Source organism: Pseudophryne corroboree, chromosome 1 (genome assembly GCF_028390025.1).
Source record: "Pseudophryne corroboree isolate aPseCor3 chromosome 1, aPseCor3.hap2, whole genome shotgun sequence".
Taxonomy (NCBI): domain Eukaryota; kingdom Metazoa; phylum Chordata; class Amphibia; order Anura; family Myobatrachidae; genus Pseudophryne; species Pseudophryne corroboree.
The window spans coordinates 281717364-281723361 of NC_086444.1; the positions used below are offsets into that span (position 1 = coordinate 281717364).

At 39.5% G+C, this 5998-nt stretch overlaps 2 pseudogenes; one reads left to right on the forward strand and one right to left on the reverse strand.

The window, feature by feature from the left end:
* Positions 1-437: 437 nt before the first annotated feature.
* LOC134949799 (5S ribosomal RNA) lies at positions 438-557 on the reverse strand (annotated as a pseudogene).
* Positions 558-1777: 1220 nt separating this feature from the next.
* LOC134949405 (5S ribosomal RNA) lies at positions 1778-1897 on the forward strand (annotated as a pseudogene).
* Positions 1898-5998: the final 4101 nt, after the last annotated feature.

Below are 5998 nucleotides of genomic sequence, written 5' to 3' on the forward strand. Positions count from 1 at the left end.
GTTAAGAAGGATGCACCACCCACTAACTGAAACATACCGCCTTTCAACCGAAAAAAACAAACAAAGAAGTATTGGAAAGTAGACTCTTTTTTGGGAGCACTCTAATTCAGAGGTTAAAATTGTAACATATCACTGGTAAAATCATTTTTATTAGATAAATATTTAAGTTGAATTTGAGGAGTATAAATATTTGTGTGAAATAAATTATTAATCATAAGTGATCACAATATCACAATTTGCGAATTGCCGGAAGTTAATAGCTATAGTACCAGGAGTAAATCAACATTGCACATTATTTCTCATGTAGAATGTGACCATCATTTATTCTGCATGTATCCATTATGGATCATTTGGGCCGCAGAGAATTAAATCATTGGTCATATGAAACCGAGTACCTCGTGGCATTTGTCTAGGTGACAGTCGATTAGGGAGCCAATTTATTGCAGTACGAGGGTGTTCAGATGTGGTCTCCCATCCTATTACTAACCCGGCCTTTCACTGCTTAGCTTCCAAGGTCAGAAGAGATTGGGCATCTCCAGTGAGGTATGACCGCAATTATTGAGCTCGCCTTCTTTGGTCACCTATGTGTTTGTAGTGTAATCACTGTATATCCACATTGGTAAATTTTATAGACATATATGGCACAAATGCCAAAAAGCGTATGAGAATAGATGCAATCACCTGACTTAGTCACTACGTGACACGTCAGGCACAATGATAAAGGTACACAGATGAGTAGAAAACCTACTGTGCGGGAAAATTATTCAAAACCACACAGCATCCACACATAGGATTTGCTTTTTACTCATAGAGAAAACTTAGGAGACACCAATATGACCGTATCAGAATACACTATGTATAAGTGCTGAGTGTAATTACTCCACACAAGCTGCACATATAGCAGTAAAATTACACAGTAGTATATGAGCTACAATATTCAAAAAAATTGAATTTATTAGCACCTTGGCACTAAAGTAAAAAAATGCCAAGATATAGTGCTTGCACCCGAACCTGTAGTCAGAGAACTGTGTGCATGTTCAGCAACATTGTATACGATTAGGATGAACACTTGTATCATAATACCAGCTACTTTGTTTCCTTCCGTATATGTTTAGGAGCAATCCTTCAATTATTCTTTTAAATCAGCAACAGCAGAAGGACATACTTGTTTCTTTCCTAAACAATCAAGAGGAGCATAGTGCCGGGTCAAATCCACAATGCTATGATTAACAACAGCAAGCTATAATATCAATCTAGCATCGAGCACAAAACTCTCCTCCCCCCCTTGTTTTCGTATACCAGCGCAGTGTCAGCGCTACAGGTTCGGGTGCAAGCACTATATCTTGGCATTTTTTTTTACTTTAGTGCCAAGGTGCTAATAAATTCATTTTTTTTGAATATTGTAGCTCATATACTACGGTGTAATTTTACTGCTATATGTGCAGCTTGTGTGGAGTAATTACACTCAGCACTTATACATAGTGTATTCTGATACAGTCATATTGGTGTCTCCTAAGTTTTCTCTATGAGTAAAAAGCAAATCCTATGTGTGGATGCTGTGTGGTTTTGAATAATTTTCCCGCACAGTAGGTTTTCTACTCATCTGTGTACCTTTATCATTGTGCCTGACGTGTCACGTAGTGACTAAGTCAGGTGATTGCATCTATTCTCATACGTTTTTTGGCATTTGTGCCATATATGTCTATAAAATTTACCAATGTGGATATACAGTGATTACACTACAAACACATAGGCGACCAAAAAATGCGAGCTCAATAATTGCGGTCATACCTCACTGGAGATGCCCAATCTCTTCTGACCTTGGAAGCTAAGCAGTGAAAGGCCGGGTTAGTAATAGGATGGGAGACCACCTCTGAACACCCTCGTACTGCAATAAATTGGCTCCCTAATCGACTGTCACCTAGACAAATGCCACGAGGTACTCGGTTTCATATGACCAATGATTTAATTATCTGCCCCAAATGATCCATAATGGATACATGCAGAATAAATGATGGTCACATTCTACATGAGAAATAATGTGCAATGTTGATTTACTCCTGGTACTATAGCTATTAACTTCCGGCAATTTGCAAATTGTGATATTGTGATCACTTATGATTAATAATTTATTTTCATATGTTCGCGAGGCTATTTCACACAAAATTTATACTCCTCAAATTCAACTTAAATATTTATCTAATAAAAATGATTTTACCAGTGATATGTTACAATTTTAACCTCTGAATTAGAGTGCTCCCAAAAAAGAGTCTACTTTCCAATACTTTTTTGTTTGTTTTTTTCGGTTGATAACTTTTTTGACTCAAGGGAGCACCACTGAAAGCAACAAGTATATGTACAAGGACTAATTTTCCATTTATATATGGTTGCTACATTGAGAAGCAATTCAGGAATAATTCAGTTTTTCAGAGGTCACTACCAGCTTAAATTTTTTTTAACTTGTGCGGTTCCCATTACCCTTTTCTTTCAAAACTTTACATACCGGCTTTCACCAGGATAAGTGAGTCGTATTCGTTGATTATGTTTACAGTTAGGCATAGGGACTCAAAACTCAAGGCTTAAAATCTTATGTACGGCAATTAGCCATATGATGAGTTTCTTCCGATGCTTTGGATTGATCTGCAAAAAAAAAAAAAAAAAAAAAAAAAATATATATATATATATATATATATATACAGTAGAGGACTCCAAAAGATTTGGAAGGTGCACTCGCACTCATAAAGGAATAGCAGATACTTCTTCTTAAAATCACTGCAGCTTTTATTGTCGACGTTTCGGTCTGATGACAGGCCTTTTTCAAGACAGGTGATGTATCATCCTCATCATTTCATCATCATAGACAACAAATACATAATCTGCAAATACACAGTAATACACAATCACAAGCAATATGCCTCACCGGCCCCTATGGGCACCCGACAGTGACAATAATGGACCCGTCACCAAAAAACACCCATTAGAAATGTGCCTAAAGGATATAACCATCCTAATCAGATTACCTGGGATACATAGAAGAATCCACACCAGGTATCTCCTATGTCAGGACACTCAGACATAATCAAATACTAAAAATCATGCAGAGCTACTTCCATCTGTCAAATAGATACATAAACAGGTTTATCATAGATCTTTATACTCTCCACCAAAAATACCTCACATCCAAGGTGATGTCAGTGTATAGTCTCATACCTTATCGGAGTAGCCAGAGAGCTAATGCAGCAATGATGCAGGAGGCATAGGCTTAAAAAGATCCAACCTACCAACACCAGAAAGAAACAATATCCTCACTGAATACTAATAGACATATCATCACAGAACCAATAGTGTGAAATGAAATCAGTAGTATAGAGTAAGACATCAGTACTCACATCAGCCCAGGGACACCACAGGCATTGCTGCATGCTGTCCCTACAAACAAATGGGCTATTTAAACCGCACTGGCCGGAAGTGACGTTCAACCCGGAAGTCCCCCTTATAAACCTAGTAAACTCATAAAAAGACACTTCCCGCTATTCAATCATGCCCTAAAGCATGCTGTGAGCAAGGCTCCTCACCTGCGGACCCAGCCGCTTAGCCGCTCGAACCTCCGCGCTGGCTTCAGCCAGACGCCGTCATTCGAGTTACAACCCGCCGGAAACGCGTCATCATGCGTTCCAACGGTACTTCCGTGCGGTTCAGCAACCGGAAGTGTACATTCGAGTGTCCTAGCCGCAAATGCATAATACTGACACGTCCCAGCTCAGAATCAATGATGCCCAGTCACTGAATAATATAGTAATCATACCTCCACACTACCCAGCAGCCGAGAGTGTACTAAAAGACCATTCAATCCCTGTTGCTAAGTAACCTGGGCACAACAAACCCGTGCCCCAGTTCAGAACTACATGAACATCTTTTATAATAAAATACAAGGATGGAAATTCATGTCACTAAATGGCACTGTTCACAGGTGCACTCTGTGCAACCACCATCAAATTCTACAGATAAACAAATATACTACTGGAGAGTGTAATTTAGCTCCATAACTAGATGGGCCAAACTGGCCAAACAGTTTTATATATCACCTGGATAATAACATCATACATCCAACCCAATGTGCCTATGTCCGCGCGCATTAAGCCCGCGCATACTATACACACTGTTAGGATAACAAACTAAATGGGTCCAGATGCCTATCAGCAACCCACGAGGCCGGTGAGTCATTCACATAGCAATGATCCTACATTAAGAAGATACAAACAAAAACATACTACATAACAATGCAAAGACAGGCGACCTGAATTGACACACAGGCTTCAATAAGAGAAGAAGCCTATCTGTCAAGACGACACACCTACCATATACCATAAAAACGTCCAACCACACGGTCGGTGATATAGCTACTAAAGAAAGGGATGTAATGAATTTGCTTCATTAAGGCCCCTAGGGGCTACGGTGTCCAAAGTATATATCCAATAACACTCTCGTTGTTTAAGAGCCAAAGAACGGTCCCCTCCCATTGGATTTGGGGGAATCCAATCAATGATTTTACATTTAAGGCTCGCCACTTGGTGTCTAGCATCCAAAAAGTGGCGAGCTACTGGCTTATCAGTCTTGCCCGTAAGTATGGCCGTATGGATGGAGGACCTGTGATTGGCCATTCGATCACGGAACATACGCGTAGTGAGACCAACATAATACAACCCACATGGGCACTTCAAGGTATATATAATGAAATCAAGACGGCAATGTAAATGGTACTTTAATCGGATGGTTTTCCCAGTATGCGGGTGATTAAATGTCGGTCCTGTAATCATGGACTGACACGTAGTGCAACTACCGCATGAAAAACATACCGGTTTAGACTGCATCAAAGCAGTCCTTGGGGTTTTGATGGGATCTTCTTCAGGAAATGATCTTGGTTTCATGAGAAGCTGTTTGAGATTAGCTCCCCTCCTATAAGCCATCATTGGTACCCCTGTTTTCGTTAAGGGTAAGGATTCATCTGATTTAATAATTGGCCAATGATGGTGTAGTGCCTTTTTCAACCTCGCAGCATTCCCATCAAACTGTGTAGGGAAGATCAAACGATCTTGTGTTTTCCTTTTAGGCTTAGTGCCAGTAATTGTCTGTTCAGCTTTATGTCTGCACCCCCGTAACAATTTTGGAGAATAACCACGTTCTAGAAACCGTGTAGTGATCTCATTACACTGGTCATTTCTGCGTATAGGATCGGAATTCAACCTCATTACTCTCAAGTACTGTGAGGTCGGTAGACTCTCTTTTAAAGCTGAGGGATGATGACTAGTTGCTAATAGTAATTGATTGCGATCCGTAGGTTTACGGAAGAGAGTGTAGCTCAACTGTGTACCTGTATTCATGAGAGTCACACCCAAGAAGTTAATTTCCAAATAAGAGCTAGTTTGTGTAAATTTAATCGGGCTAGGCAGTGAGTTCAACTCCTCCACCATCTTAATAAATTCCTCCTGCGTCCCTTTCCACAATAAGAAGACATCATCGATGAATCTACGAAAGAAAATGATTAGATGCCCATATTTGGGGAATATATGTGTACTCTCGTACCATGCCATAAATAAATTAGCATATGCAGGTGCCAGATTAGACCCCATTGCTGTATAAATATATATATATATATATATATTCACAATTAAGCATTGAATGAAGCACATAACATAATTTGTTTTGTTTTTATTTTTTTAACTTAACCTTATATTGTGTTTTATGTCAAGCAGTCTTCCAATACTCAAGATGGCACAAAAAACAACAACAACAGTGAACATATCCTATGTATGAGACAGGAACTCCACAACTGTATTTGGTTTTGTCAATCCAGTGGCAGACTACAAATCTGTCCTGCTACATTTTTGCGGCCGAGCCGCTGCTTAATGTTCTGAGTAACATCATGCTGTAATAACGTACTAAAGGCGCTGGAAAAGCCAGAATGTGTTATACAACTTTCTGTCCACCCTATGTAGCT